This window comes from Mercenaria mercenaria, chromosome 19 (assembly GCF_021730395.1).
Source record: "Mercenaria mercenaria strain notata chromosome 19, MADL_Memer_1, whole genome shotgun sequence".
NCBI lineage: Eukaryota > Metazoa > Mollusca > Bivalvia > Venerida > Veneridae > Mercenaria > Mercenaria mercenaria.
Genome location: NC_069379.1, coordinates 14,192,350 through 14,209,190, shown reverse-complemented (window position 1 = coordinate 14,209,190; position 16,841 = coordinate 14,192,350). Strand labels below are relative to the sequence as shown.

At 30.3% G+C, this 16,841-nt stretch overlaps 1 protein-coding gene across 2 annotated transcripts in view; it reads right to left on the bottom strand.

Annotated features, from left to right (window-relative positions):
• Window positions 1-16,841, bottom strand: part of LOC123541756 (hemicentin-1-like) — a 102,896-nt gene that overhangs the window by 35,169 nt on the left and 50,886 nt on the right. The window lies entirely within an intron of this gene.

The window sequence follows — 16,841 nt, the reverse complement described above, 5'->3', positions numbered from 1 at the left end:
TTTTAACGAAAGTCATGTAAGTTTTGAGCTAAAGTTACGTCCGGAAAATGCCGAAGTGCCTAACGATAATACGTAATCAGCGTCATTACTAGTCCATTATCATAATACACTTTCCATACATGCATTCCCAATTTTCGAATTGACTTGTTAAAACGTTTCTTAAAAGACTTGTAATACTTTAACCCAGCCTATTGTTATACCGAAACAGAATTATTTTTATGCAACTGTTTTAGATAACATTAGTAAGCATCATTAAACAGTCATGACTTTGGACTGTGGACGTTAAAAATGTATAAACAGTAATTATGTTTCCAAAACAGGAAATTTATTTAATGAATCTACTTACCTACTACAATTTTTAGACTAATTGTGACTTGAAAACGCTTTGTGTTTCATCAGTAAATATATTTTCATGAGCGCTTCGTGCAAAAGCAAATTAGGTCCTCGAGATTGTTTATTGCAATGGCAGGAAACTCACTCTTGAACTTTAACTTAAGGTCTTTAAAGTGTTAATTGATGTTTTATATAACCATTCTGATAAATAAAATAGGGTTTGATAACAACACTTTGGTCTTCAATGTTGTATTCGGCTCAACCGGATATTGCTAGGCCTTGATCCCACGGGCAGCTTGCGCCGATTGTGATCTGGCCTGTTAAAACCCACGAGTCTCAAAGCTGAATGCATCATTACGGATAAGGGCACTGTTTTAATTACCCTTTTATTATAAACATATACCTATTTCTAGTGCTATATCAGCATACATTGACTAAAATAAGTTATTGTTTGAAAAAGAAAACAACTGAAAACTTGTTTGCAACGATGAAGAATTTGACGCATAGAACGGCACTATTACGTTATTTCTGATTGAATATTTTTCCGTATCAGATGGGAGTTGAATACAGGGTTTGTATTTCGTAGTGAAATACATGTAACAGAAAGTTTTTAGGTATATAATAATGTCTGAAATATTAAATGATATTTGTTTTTGCAAGGCCTATCTTTCAGGCTCATTTTATTGGGTATGGGTTAGAACACAGGAAATTGCGCTCTCGTTAATCTTTTGCGCCTGTTTGGCCTTCAGTGCAACAGCTTTTCTAGTTTTCTTTCTCCTTTAATATGTTTTTAATCCTTTTTTCTGAGATTGCACATGATAGTCTTTACGAGGGTTGAACTACAGCAACTCCATTTATATCCGTTTACTAAAGAAGTTGTTTGCAACACGTTTTACCGTTGCCTTTCAAAATACTTCCCTGTGTACTTAATGCTCTACCCACGACTTAAAACAATGTTGATATCGTTGAATAGTTGTGCTCAGGACTTTCTGTAAAAAAAAATCTGTATGGGAAATAAACAGAAATAGTCTCATTTGGCTAAATTTTGTACGAGATGGGCTGTTAAAGCACAAAATTCTTTTTTATTTAAAATTTAGTTACATATTATTCCTAAAAACGTGAAAATGCATTGTCATCTACATGGTATATGTGTTTCATTCCACTTCGAGGCCAACGATTTTGTAGAATGTTCCAAGTACTGATTTAACCTTTGGAACAGTAAATTGAATGTACACCGTAACGCCTTGGTTTGTAAACATATCACTAATAACATTTTGATAAAGTGTGTTTTGCAATTTCAGGACGTGTGGTATTTTTAGTAGTTTAAACACAATTAACCTGCTTCGTTCTTTACAACGACAAGTTTACTGTCGAACAGTCAATCTAGCATCATATCATATGAAAACAAACCTTGATATCGTATTTATATGTTTAATGTTTATGTATAAGCACCAGCAAAAACACGTCAACAAAGTCATGCAGTGAACATGTTAAATTACCTCTATGACATTAACGTCAGATCCAAATCAAATCTTGCCCCCTCCCCCCACCCCACCTCCCGACCCATTTTCTCATATTTCAAAATGATTCATGTCATACGATATAATGTTACTTTTGGAATAAACCAGGTAATTATAGATTGCTACGTACTGTAAAAAAAAACATTGGTAAATTTCAAATATAATGAACCACGTCCTATACAAACTGAAAACAGAAATGGGAAACAAATACGAAACTTAGTGTATTTAGACGGTTGAACAGTTTGCTTTTGAAAACTGAGATTAAAATTTTCCATTTGGTTTTTAAGTTAGGGAAGTCTATCACATATTATATGAGCACAAATCTGGCCAAACGTCTTCAACATAATATTACACAAATTAATGTAACATCATTAAAGATAACAACATCTATTGTTTACTGCACTATTTAAGCCGTTTTCTGGCCGATGTTAGGAAATGGACTACAAATAGAAATCTTCTCTTACATTTGGAACCTTGTTACAACATTGTTACTTCTATATAACTCTAATGATGTCGTATTTTGGTCAATTTTAAGAGTCAAAATGTTACGCATGCTCCACCCCATTTTTTAAGATTGCCAAAAAAGTCGTTGGAAGTGTTATATACTAGTTGCATGGATGTTCCAAAGATGTTACATAGATGTTATTTATGTTACGTGTGTCTGAGGAAAAGGGTTTATTTTTGGTAAAATGCTTCACACATTTTACGCCCAGTTCCTTAAAGTAGGATACGATATCAGACGTGTAATGTAGAAATAACACTGATGTAACAAGGAGGTTACATGGATGATTCTAATGTTACGAGTGTCTGAAAAAAAGATGTCTATTTGAAGTCAAACAGTTACGACCACAGTAGCTTTTTTAACTGATACTATTAAAGGTTCAAGGTGACATTTATTACCTACAACATTTTCTGGAAAAAAAACAAATTTTTTTTTAAATCAAAACCAAATGTAAACTGAATTGTTTTAATCGGGACAAAAAATTTTTTTTTCCCAAAGAGAAATTTTTAAATTTTGTCACCTACCCTGAATTCCCTTTTTGAATTTTTAATTGTCATAGGGCTGTTTTTGTTTTAAACTTTTACCCTTTAAAAGAGAAATAACCCTAAAGCGCAAATAACTGTCACTTAAACTGACCAATCAGTTTACATTTTTTTTTTGTTAACCTTTGATTTTTTAATCTTATGAATTTTCCATTTTTAATTTTCATTTAATTTCAATTTTTTTCATCTAAAAACCCATTTTTTTAAACTCTAGGTGTTCCATCAGATCAGGGGTTGCCCCACGTTAAAATTTTTCCCAATTAATTTAGCCCCCAATGTAGGGATAAAAACCGTTTTTTTTTGTATTAACGTCTGCAAAAGGGCCCCGCGGGTTTATTTGTGACCGGCCCAAAAGGTTTTCTGAGGCTTTAATTTCATAAAAAAAAACGTGTATTGGGGGACACAGTCTTTAAAAAAACTTACAGGGCCCGACTAAATGCTTTGTTTTCATAGTGATGACTTGACGTTTCCCGGGAAAATTTTTTATTTCCCCTTTCTTGTTGTTTTTGGGAAAGGGTTTAAAACATTTTTAAAATACCCAAATAACCGGGGGAAAACATAACAAAAAACACTACTAAAAGCGTGTTGAAGGGGTTTTGACATTTTTAATTTTTTTTTTTTAGTTTTTTAAAAACGTTACATTACACAAAATTTTTTGCATAAAAACAAAAAAATTTTGTTTAAAACAGGAACACAATTTTTTTTAAGAAAAACAACTTTACATTCGAATTTTTTTTTGAGAAACGGGGCAAAAAAAATTAGGGTGAGTACGAAGTAGTGACTGCTTTCGGGGTTTAAATATGAATTTTTGCCCCAATCGGAAAAAAACAAACCGACTGAAACTAAAAAAATCATTAATTTTAATACCTAAAAAGGGGCCCAATAGCACAAGTTAAAACGCGTATTATTTTTTTCACAGTTATTTCAATAACGGAACAGACGCTTTTTTAAAGGGGAAAACCAAAGAAAAATTTTGTGCGTTGGGGGTTAAATTAAAGGGTTTCCCGGGGGAAAATTAAAGAAAATGTTTAGTAACCCTTTTTTTTTGGGATTAACTTCTTTTTCCCAGCATAAGGGCCTATTTTTAATGTTGGGGAATTTAAAAATGAATACTTTATTTTTTGGTTTAAAATTTCTTTTGGTTATTGTTCCGTCGTTGGGAAAGAACCCTTTTTACGTTTTTACATGTAAAAATTAAAACAAACCCTACTTTCTAGTTATTTTTAGTTTCAACATAATCTTTAGGGATTTTACCCAAAAAAAATTTTAATAAAATTTTTTGGATAAAACGGGAAAACTTACAAAATTGTTTTTTTAGAAAAGGGACTAAAACAAAATTTTTTAAAATTTTGATGGCCGATTTTAATTTAAATATATAAATAACCCATCCAAACTGCCCAAAATCTTGTTTACAAAAATTTAAACGGAAAATTCAAAAAGAAAAACAATGTTTAAATATTTTTGATAAGTTTAAAAAAATTCAAAAAATATCTTGATAGGGAAAAACTTTCATTCATAAAACTTAATTTACTTATGTCTTTTATTTTTTAAAAAGGGCTCTTTTCCGAAATGGGATAAGCGCATACTTTTCTTTCTTTTTTTACATCCGAAAAAATTTGCCCACAACTACAAATTTTTGGGTTTGTTAAGATTTTTGATTTTTGTTACAGTGTTAAAATTTGGCAAAAATAAAAAATGGGGTTTTTTGAGTGGCTATCCAAAATTCAGTTTAAGCTTTTTGGAGGGGTTTACCAAATTTCGGGTAACCCCAAAAAACATTTAACTATCTAAAACTTTACTGAAGAAAACTTGATTTTTGTCTTTACTATCCAAATTCAGAAAGCTTCAACAAAATGTCCTACTGAAAATCAAATTTAAAGGGAAAAAACTAACTGATGGGGGTTGCTATCCGAATTTAGAAATAAGCTCTAAAAATTTTGCAATAAAAAAAAATGAGGTGACAAAAATTAGTTGTTTTCCCAATGGAAAAATTTTTTGGGCTATCTGTTTTTGGATAAAAAAAAAAAAAACCTTTGAAAATGTTTTTTACTATCCGAATTCTGATAAGCTCTTTCCCAGTAAAGAAAATCGGGAAAGTTGTCATTGGCAAAATTCTTATAAGCTACGGAAATTTGGGAAAGCAGGCAAATAAATGGCGGGGACAAAAGGGTTTGAAACAAAAAAATTTTAAATGAATGACCCTTTATGAAAATTTTTTTGCATTTTTAGGGTTGAAATACGGGTTTTTTTATTTGTTTCATAGGGCTTTATCTTACTCAAAAATTTTATTTGTTGAAAATTTTAAAAAAGAAACTACATGTTTCTGTGTTTTAAATTGGAAAAGGGTAAAAAAATTAAGTATAACGTTATTCCTCTTTTAGAAAAAATTTAGTTCAGGATTCCACATTGTCAGTGTATTAGTATTCACTTCTTTTTGCCAGCCCTTCCAATTTTTTCCCCATCCTGCCGGTAGCCAATATAAAGGGTTTAAAAACTTTAAACCCCTGAAATTTTAAAAGTTAATACAACTATGTAAAAGGGTTTTTAATTTGTTTTTAACAAAAAAATGTAATGAATTTAAAAAACAAAGTTTATATTATATTTGGGGGAAAATTTTTTAAAAAAATATGGTTAAAGGATCTAATGAACTTTTTATATTAAATAATAAAAAAAAAAAAAATACTGAAAATTTTGTTTGACAATCCCCCTTACTTTGTCTTTTCCTACACTCTTTAATTTGTACATTTTTTAAAGCAAACCAAATGCATTTTTAAAAATTGTGTTATGTGGGGAAAAAAGCCCCGTTTCATAAAAAGTAACTGCACTATATGCGGGTAAGGTTTTTTTTTTTTCTTTTAATTGCACTGTTTTTTAATTTTTTTAAAAAAATTTGCAAACTTTTAAGGGGAAACAAAAATCTGTAAGAACTTTTTAAATGAGTTTTATATCCCAAACTTTTATAAAAACTATTTACTTTTTCAAAAAAAGCATATGCAATATTCGTTATGAATCCATATCTTAGAAGATAATAATTTAAAAAACCCTTTTTTTTGGCTTCTCCAGAAAATTTAAAAATTTGATCATATAAAAAAATAATTTATTGATTTAAAAATTAAACCCCTTTAAATTTCCCGTAAATTTGTTTTTTGAAAACTGTTAGAAAACTCAAATGTACGGGGAATTTAGATTTTTCCTTGGCAAAATTCCTGTGCCATTTTCCTTTTTAATAAAATGGGCCCAAAGGGGCCATAGGGGTGGGTTACTACAGAATGATTGACTGAACTGTTACTATGTAACATGTAGAAAAACCTCAGCCACCCCTTCCTTTAATTTTGATGCTGATTTTTATCTGTGGAAGTTTCCCCTTTTTGATTTTTAAAGGGGGCCGTATTTTCTGTTTAAAAAAACGAACATGGGGTTTGATTTTGGCTGATAAAGAAAATTGGTAAGACCATTGTAAATTTGATCTCCCAACGGGGGGGGTTATTTGCACCCCAAAAAATTTATGTTCTTTATCATTAACCCAAAAATCAAAACACTAGCTTGGTAATACATATAAACTATCTTTAGAAAAAATTTTTAATAATAATATATCTTATATTGTAAAAAAGTACCTACAAAAAAAAGATGTTTTTGCAAGTTATCGGGTTTTTTGATCTTATTTCATTTGAGTTTCAAGAGCTTGAAGGGATGGGATTTCACAAGGTCACTTAATCATTATATATAAAATTATTAACTTTCCCTATTTTTAAACTCTAAATTAAAACGTGAAATATTTTCTTCTTAACTTTTTGTTTGTATTACGCTTACGTTATTAATTGTTTCTGTCTTTTGCTTTTCATAACCCGACATTAATTCAATAATTTTTAAAAACTCTTTTACTATTGACTTATTTTTTTCCAAAATTTCTATTTCAACCAAAATAAAATCTGTCTTTTTTAATAAAATTTTTCACAAATATGTTTTTTTTTAAAATCCGTGGCGGAAGGTTAGGTAACCCCCCCAATTTTTATAACCCTTTTTTAAAAAATTTTGGTGCGAAAACATTTGTGCTTAAATTTTTGAAAAATGTAAATTTTTGTATCTTTTTGGGAAGGGGTTTGGGATTACTTTCATCTTTTAAAACCCCCCTTTTTAAAAATTTTATTCAATTCGGAGATAAAAATTCTAGCGGGTTTATTTTTTTCATATTTTTCAGTTTTTTTTAGTATCCCTTTTTTAAAGGAGGTTTGGGTTTTTTTCTTTTTTCATCGAAATAAAAACAAAATGTAAAAAAAAATTTCTAAAAACAATGACCCGGAAAAGGGATACGGGCCCCTGAAAATTAAAACTCTGAAAAAAAGTCAAAATTTGACGAATACATATGCATAATCAACCAGACTATTTCGTTTCTGTTAATATTTTTTAAACCTTTCCAGCTCATTTTTAAAAATGTTTTAGCGAAAAAATTTGCCGTGTTAGTTCTTGGAACGGGCCCCCGAGAAAACCGGGGTAGCTTTTCATGATAATATAAAAAATTTTTCCCCGAAATTTTTTGTGCTTTTTCCCTGAAAACATTATCGTAATAAAATTTAATTTTTTAAGATTTTCTTTTTATTTTTGGGGAAAACTTTGGGGCTTTGAGAGATGTTTTTAAAACTCGAAAAATCAAGAAAATTTCCCCTGAAAGTATCGCCTAGCTGTCTTGCTAAGTAATGGCAATGGGGGCACAAACCACACAAAAAACCCGGTTTACAAATTTAAAATTTAATTGAAATTGATTAGATTTTGAGATAACTTTTAAGATACTTCGTTTTATCAAGATAACTTTTTTAAAAGTATTGCGGGGCTACTTATTGGGAATAGTTCCTAACTAGATAATTTTTTTTTACTTTTTTTAATGATTGAATGTAGTAAAATGAGCAGTCTATATCCTATTTCCAGTATAAAAAATTTTAATATGAAAATTGAAACACCATTACTCTGTGTAATTCTCTAATATGTACTGGATTTTGTCCGTATGAAATCAAATTTATACAAAAAAGGGTTTTAATGTGAAAAATTTATTCCCAGCCCTATTTGGCGGGTGAAAGCTACCTTTTCTCAGTTTAAAATTTGCCACCATACTAAAACAGTTATTAATTTTTTTTGGGAAACCCATCCTTTTTATTTTTAAAAGGGGGAACCCAACTTTTTCAGAATATTTATGGATCCTTCATAGGGGAAAGCATGCATTACTGTAATGTAGCCGGGTGGGTTAAAGATGTTGGTTGTTTATAAAAAATTTCTTTTTTTTTTTAAAACTATTTACTCAAAAACCCTTTAAATTTTAAAACCAAAAAAGCTAAAAATTTCACATGGACGTAGTTGTTGTGTGTAGGCCTTTACCGCGTTAACTTGTTTTTAAAACATTGTTGTGTGTAGGCCTTTACCGCGTTAACTTGTTTTTAAAACATTATGTGCTAGTTTTTTTTACATTTTTAAACCCGTGAATTTTTTTATTGTTTTCCGGGGTTTGGACCAATTTTTTTTTTTTTACTTAGCCCATCCCTCGAAAGCCGAAAAAACGACCCTAGTTAAAATGATAATAACAGTCGAAACCCTATTTTTGAAATTTTCAAAACTACGTTAGGAAAGTCGTTTAACTTTTCTCGTTTTACAAATTCGGGGTTTCATTTTTCCATCATCGGGCTTTCGACTTTCTTTTATGTAGTTTCGATTTTAAACATCTTAATTTGGGATTTAAAGCCCAAAAAAAAGAGGGGGGGAAATTCGAAACAAAAACATTATGAAAAATTTTGAAAGCGCTTTCCTTTGAAACCACGCTGATAAAAACACTTAAAAATGGTTGTTTCCAAACCTTAAAACCCCAAACTTTGGCCTTTTTAAAGGGTGTTTCTGGCAACTGCAAATATTTGTATATCTTCTAGATTTTTAAAAAAAACAAATCAATAAATTCAACACTTATTCTTTTTCCCGGTTTTTGTTTTTGGCTATCAGTAGGAAAGTAAAAAGTTTAAATTAACATAATTGGGAAAAATCTTTTAAATCTTAAACTTTTTTTTTCAATTTAAAATTTTTTGGGTTTTGTATTAATTATATGTATATTTTTGATTTTATTGTAGTTGTCTGATTTCCCTTTACAGATTTAAAAAAAATTATCCCAAAACCCCCGAGAAAGGTTCTTTTTCGGGGAATCAAATTTTGTTTTTCATAAGTTCACTCATTAATGATAAAAAGCTTAACTTGATATTTCATGTTTTTTTTTTGATATAACAATGATTTGTAAAAATTTTTATCGTAACATGCAACAAAGATGTCCTTAAATTTGGAAAATTAAAGCTTTTTAAAATTCTGATATTTAAAAACCTTTTTTCTGTGTGCTGATAGCTTCAAAGTTTAAAAATTTTGATTATTTAGTTCTTCTTTAAAAGAAGAATTTTTGGGTTTGTAAAAAAATAAAAAAAAACTTTGAAAAAACTAAATAATAAATTTATCAAAAAAATTTTTGGCATCCCCTTTTGTTTAATTGATTCTAAATCCCCAAAACTAGCTCCCAAAAGAATTTTGGGGAAATTTTTTAAATTTAAAGTAATTTAATGGACAAAAGGGAAAAAAAAATTAGCTAAGAGTTGAAAAAATTTCCAAAACGATTTCAAGATAGTTATAAATTTTTTTTCTTGGTTCATTAGATTTTTACATGTCAAAAAAAATGAGAGATGTAAAAATCACAAGTCAGAAAATGGGACTTAGGGGAAATCCGAATTTTTTTTTTGTGAATGTCGTTCCTATTTGTTTGAATGATAAGCTTTAGCATACATATCACAACCATAAAATTGTTTTAAGGGCACGGGAAAACATCTTTTCCCAAAAAATAAAATTTTTTTTAAAAACGGGGTTTGCATGCAAAAAAAATATTATGACAAAGGGCATCAAAAAACTAAAAAAATTTAGTTTCTAATAATAAAAAAAAGGGTTTTTTTTCCCTTCTCTGTAACAAACAAGAAAAAATTTTTAAGCCCCCCTAAATCGAAACACTAGGAAAATATTGACTAGGACACTGACCCTCTGTAATCACTTAAAACACTGATCTAATCCACCCAAATTTTGAGTAACAAATTTCCGACAGGTCAGCTTTAATTCACATCTGCAAAGATATTTTACAAAAATTTTAAAAATTTAAAATTAGGGTAAACCCAGATGCAAAAATTTAATTTTGGCCCCTGTAAAGTTTTTTAAAAAGTCTGGTTCAGACCTTTTGTTTTTTTCAAAGGAATTAAATCCGAGGCAATTTCAAATTTTTTATCATTATTCCCCTTTTTTTCCAAAACAAAACGGTCTGTAAATCTGGTTTGAGCAAACTCCTGAAACCGGGGGATCGGGCCCTTTTTCGGGGGGGGCAAGCTTTTTAGCTGAAAAAATCATGTTAAAATGGGCCTGGTGGTTTTTGGATTTTATTTTCCATTTTCCCCTTTTTTATTTAAAAAAACCCCTTTTCCTGTAATTAAGGGGCACTTTGGTTTAAAAAAAATTGAATAGAAAGAATACCAATGAATAATTGATATATAGTTTGGGTTTTAAAGCTGTTTGTTTAATCTTTTTTTTATATTTTTGTATTCTGTGTTTTTAAAATTTGGAAAGATTTTTTTTAAAAAAAAGATGTTGCCAAAATGAAAATTTCTTCTATATAATAAATTTAAGTCTTAAAATTTCTAAAAAAAGGAAATGCTGATTGTAATCAACAGTGGATTTAAAAACCCCCGGGAAAAGGAATTTTTAAAAACAAAATAACACCTTCCCACAAACAGAAATTTATGTATAATTTTGGGGGAAAAGTGAAAAATGCCCCCAAGGGGCAAAATAAACTGACAACATTGGGAAAAAAACAAAGGGTTTAGGTTTTTTATGAAAAAACTGAAAAAATTTTTCTGCCCTTTTACTGGGTCTGTTTTAATTTTAATTTTTCAAAAAAAATTTTTTTTATTTTTAAAAAATAAGCGTGTTTTGTAAATAGTTTGCTATGGAATTTTTCCCTTTTTGGTTTTTTTATTGGCTTTTATAAAATAAAAATACTGTATTTTGTTTTGGGGAAAAATTTCCCCTTTTAAAAAGTTAAAGGAGGGTTTTAAAATTTAAAGATGGGGCAAGTTCATTGTAGAAATTTAGCAGTGTAAGGGTTAAAAAAATTTGCTTTGAAAAATTTAATTTTTTTAATGTCCCCTTTTTAGTCTTCAAAAAATTTTTATTAGTTTTTAAAAAGGGGTTGGGGATCCCCGTAAAAAAATTTATAGTAAAATTTGCTGTGTCAAAAGGTTAAATGCCGTCACAAAACCCGCACTAAATGATATTGTTTCCTAAAAAAAAATTTTTTTTTATTATATTGTTGTTTGGGCTTTCTTTGCAAATGCATCGCTTTTAAAGGGTGGTTTGTGGTGTGTCTTCCAAAAAAATCTAAAACCCCTTTCCCTTTTTTTTTATAATTCATTTTCTAAAAATATTATAAATTAAAAAGGCGTATCCCGTCGGTTATTAAACCAAAAAACAAAATTTCCAAAAAAACCAAATCTAAAAAGAACATAAAAAAAAGAAAAATAACGGGAAAAAACTGAAGTCTAAATGGGTTTTTTAACCCCTTTTTCACGTCAAAAAAATTTATTTCAAGCCGTTTCATTTCATTTCAAACCAATTTTTGGGGGTTTCCATATCTTGCCAACCAAAATTTAAAATTTCCTTTTTTTTTAGTTCCCTTTAAAAGGGACTTTCTTTAAGATTGTAAATGATTTTTTGCATTGTTTTAAAGGAAAAAAAGGGAAATTCAAATCACTTTAACTTTGCGGGAAATTTGGTTTTAAAAACCCCCTAATTAACCCGGTATTTGTTAGTAAACCCGGGGAGATTTAAAGGATTTATTGCGGTTTTAAGAAAAAAAAATTTATCAGAATTTAAAAGTTTGTACTGTTTTTTAAAGGGGAATTTTTTTAAAATTTTTTCCTTTTTTTCTTTTTTAAAAAGTTTTAAAGTTTGTTTTAAAAACCCCCAATTAGTAGGGGCTTGTAACAGGGGAAAAATAAAAGTCTTTTTTTTTAAAAAAATGCCCTTGGATAAGGGGGTTTTACATTCTAGTAAAATTTTTTTATTTTTTTTAAATGGGAAAAAGGGGAAAATTTTTGGGTGAATTTGGGCCCAAATTTTACATTTGATACCCCTAGTACTTATTTGGCGATTAAATAAGTAAATGCACTTGTTAAAGGGCTGTCCCTTTAAAAAAGCTGCTTTAAATTTTTTTTTTATTTGGGTTTTTTCAAGGAAAAATTTAATTTTTCTAATCCCCCTTGGCATTTGGGTCTCCATTTAAAAGTTCAAAAACATTAAGTCATGTTAAATTTTTTATTGGAAAGGGAGGTCATTTTTTTTGGGGGGTGATCAATATTGATACTTTTAAGGGGGGTTTCATTGCGGACAGTTTCTATTTGTGTGGGTTTTTTTTAAAATAAAAATTTACAGGGAAAAAGTTTTTTATTTGGGTGTTTTTTCCCGCCTTTTTGGGACTTGAGGGAAAAATGCAGGGGGCCCGTCCCGGCACGTAGGAAGCATTTTTTTGATGGGGGGGGGGGGAGGGCGGCACAGATTTTGAAAGTCAGCCGACCAAACAAACCCTTTTCCCTGAAATGGTTTAAAAAAAGTTTTTTAAAAAAATATTTTGGTTTTTTAAAACAACAAAAACAATTTAAAAAAACTGCAGGGGACGGCCTAAAAATTTTACTCGTTGTCAAAAGATTCTAAGAGAATTAACTTAATTGGGGCAAATTAAAAAGGGGGGGGGGCGCCCCCCTTCCCACCCCCACCCCCCTTTTTTCGGCCTTAACCCCCCCATGCATGGTAAAAGAGAAAACAACAGGTGCCCCTCCATGCATGGTACTTTAAGGGAAAACCTCGGTGCCCCCCCCATTCTTTACACCAGGGAAACCCCCCGGTTTCCCCTCCATGCAGGTACCCCAAAAAAAAGGGGCCCCAGGTTCTCCCCCCCCCAGGGATGGTATTTTAAAAGGGAACCCAAAGGGGCCCCTTCCCGCAAGGGACTAAAAGGGAAAACCCCCAGGGCCCACCATGCATGGTAAAAAAAGGAAAACCCCAAAAGGGGCCCCCCCATACATAGTTCTAAAGGGAAAATCCCAGGGACCCCCCATGCATTGTTTCAAGCACAAAAATTACCCCCAAAAATAGATGGGTTCCCCCCACCCGGGGGTTTTGCCCCCCCGCAAGGTGTTTAACCCACCCGGGTGAGTTTAAAACCCAAAATCACTTTTCCCAGCTCGAAAATAAAATCGAAATTCCCCTTTTTTTAAATCAAAAACCACTGCCCCAAAAAACAAAGAAATCCCCCAAATTTATTCCCCAGCTAAGGGAGTTTGAACCAACTGAATTTCAAATATAAAATTAAGTAAGCTTTTTAGAGAAAAATGATGGACTACAATCTTTCTTTTGCAATTTACTAAAGAAAGTAAGGAGATGCTAAAAAAATTACAGTTTTATGCTTAAAATTTAAAAAAAACACATTTAATTTTTTTTACCTATGAAGGGTAATTTTTTTTAAAAAGGGGCCATAAGGGCCAAAAGTATAGCAGGGGCGTTCCCTTTCCCCCCCTTTAAATTTTTAAAGTAAACCCTAAACCTTTTTTCCATGCCCAACGCTTTTTATCCATAATTTTTTTTTTTTTTATATTACTACAAGAAGGAAAAAACAGGCAAACAGTTTTTTTCTGTTTTTTTTGCCCCCAAAAGGTAACCTTTTAAAACTGGGGTTTTTGATGGTTTCTAACTAGAAATTTTAAAAACAATAATTTAAAAAAAACAACATAAAAAAGCAAATATAAAAATTTTTATTGCAAATACTTTTTCAAATTAAAAAATAAAGGGGGAAAAAGAACATCATTTTTTTTCGGTTAAAAAACTTCTAATCCCCTTTCTATAGCTTTAATCCATTTTTAAAATATTTTATTTTGCCCATGACTTTTTTTCTTATTATCACTGTGCTTTTGATAAGAATTTCTGGTATCCCAAAAGTATAAATAGTATATACAATTTTTTTTTAAAAACCAATAAAAAGACTATTATAATAATTAATATGATTTCATTTAGGAATTATTGTTTATATGATTGAAGACAAAGGGGGAATTTTTGAAACCCTTTTTAAATTTTTTTGGGGTATAATCCAAAAAAAGCCCATTAAAATGGGAAAAAAAAAAAATTTAAAAAACCTCACTCAGGGGTCACCACCTGTTAACTAAAGGGGATTTAAAATTTTATTTCCCTTGGGAAATTTATTGCAGTGTGCCACACTTTGTTGGAAACGTCAAACTAACGGTTTTCTTTAGATTTTCGGGCAAAAGCCTGACCAAATTTTTCCAAACTAAAAATCGAGCCAAGACTGATGAAGTCCCAAAAAAATAAAAGAATTTAAATTTTTTTTTTTAAAAAAAAGAAATTTTTAAATCGGTAACCAGACCCCCGGGGTTTTTTTGTTTGGGGTTTTAAAACCCAAATTTCCATAAATTTAGTATTTACGACAAAAGCTACCGTATAGAAATTTTCTGGGAACTTTTGTTTTCGAGTTTTGAAATATAATTATAAAAATTTAGAAATTTTAAAAGTGGTGAATAAGGCAAAAGAAAAAGGAAAATTGCTGAGATAGTTTATGTTGGAAAAAACTTAAAAAAAAATCCCCCTGGTGTTTAGGGCTAATTTAGTGTTTTTTTTCAACCCCTAAATGAATAGTAAATTTTTTCCCAAAAAATGCAAGGTTTTTTTTACTGAAAACGGGTAAAATCAAAAATTTTGTTTACCCTTGCCTCTAAATTTTACAGTATTTTTGGATACTCTAATTTCTTATAAAATAAATTGCTCAAGCAAATATCAATTGTAAAACTCAAGGGAAATTCTTTATTATGATCATTGGGCTGACACGAGTAAATAAACTTCAGTTAAAAGAAGTTCGTTTTTCTCAAGACTTTTCTGTTCTTTTTTAAAAAAAAAATTTCATGGGCTGACCGGTCAATATCCCAAATTTGGAATAAATTAAAAAATTGATCAACAGCGGGGTTTTTCCAACTAAATTTTAGAACGTTGAAACCCTGTTGAAAGTTTTCCCCTTTGAGATTTAAATTTTAAAATTTTTAACGTAGATATATTAGCTTAATTGGGATAACTCATATTTTCGTAGGATATAGGCAAAAAAATATGAAAAATTTCATTTTGGACATAATATTTTAATGGCCAATAAATTTGAATTTCAAACATTTTCAAAAATAAAAAATACTAAAGAAAAAAAAACATGTGTGCTGCTATAGAGCATCAAAGTAAAAAAGGTTTTAACCCTTTTCCCCAAAAAATAAATTTTATCATGGGTTTAATTTATTGGGGCTATAATGTAACTTTTTTATAAAAGTAAAAATTTTCATATTTTTTGTATTGCCCAAACGTTATTTTACAAACCGGATTTGTTTTTACTTTTTATGCGTTTTAAATGTAAGAAAACCATTTTATTTAAATGAAAAGGGTAAATTAAAAAAATACAAAGAAAAAAAAACAAAAAAACTTTCATTTTTACAATTTCGGGGCCACTGGTTAAGATAATTTTGGGCCCAAATCGCCTAAAATGTTGACCCAGTTCCAGTAAAACACAGTTTTTTAATTTGGGCCCCTTTTTGTGTAAAAAATTAGTATAAACATTTTTAAAAATTAAAAAACGAATGAAAAACATCTGTGCCCCTTTCTGAAAATGATAAAATATTGTGGATTTTTTGGTTTTTTGGGAATTCCAAAATTTTTAAAAGTTTAGGATCTTTAAAAGGGGTCAAATTTTTTCATTCTTCAGAATTTAAAAATTCTCCCGGAAAATCAGTTTAAAAAAAACAAAACAAATTTTTTGATTCAGGGGGGGGGAAACATTTAAAAATTGATCCAAAAAGCAAACACCATGGGAATTTTTTTCCCAAAAAGGTAGGTTTCGATATCAGAAGGGAGATTTGTAGGGGCAAAATTGTCCCTTTTTTATCTAAAACTAGGGGAATGTAACCCCGTCCCTTTGCTCTCCGTGATAGACCAGCTCCTGACCAGGGTATATCGTTTTTTTATGTTTTTTGCCTTACTGACCTGAACGAGGAAAAAAACGGTTACATTTTTGGGACGAACATTGTATAAAAATTTGGGTGATAGAAATTTTTACAATATTAAAAATTAAAGGAAATACAAAAACCAAAAAAAGAATTCCGGGGGAACCCGAGGGAAAATTTAAAAGAAAAGCGGGATTTATAAGGGAAAAAATTAATTTTTAAACGAAAAAAAAATTTTAAAAAACAAACACTTACAAAAAAGCAAAAATTTTGCCCAAAAAGAAAAATCTGTTTTTGTTTTTTTGGCTCACACTGGGGGAAAGGGAAAGGGTTTTTAGAATTTTTATCTTTAGACCTTTAATAACTTTATTAAAATTTAAAAAATTTAAACACCCAAAAGTAACATGGAAAAGGAAATTTACAACCCTTTCCCGATCATTTTAGTATCTTTTCAATGAAAAAAACAGTATAATTTTTTTTATAATTGAAATAAAAGATTAAACAAACATTAAAAAAAACAAAGAAAAATATCAAACAGGGGGTGCCACGCAACAAAAGCGCACTCCTCAAACGAAACCCCCCCGCAAAGCAAAACCGTGCACCACACTCACACCCAAACTTACCCCATCAGGGCAAAACGAACAACACCCAAACACAACACTCAAAGCCAAAACATAACGACAAGCGAACAAAAAAGCATATACACATGCGCGCCCCAAAAGAAACACACCCAAAGGGCAAACGAACAAACAAAAAGGGAACCCCCGTGGGGCACCGCCCTTTGGAAAAGGTCAGTGGCAAAAACACCACTGGGGAGCTTAAACCGGTTTATGGTGCGCACCCAACCTCACTC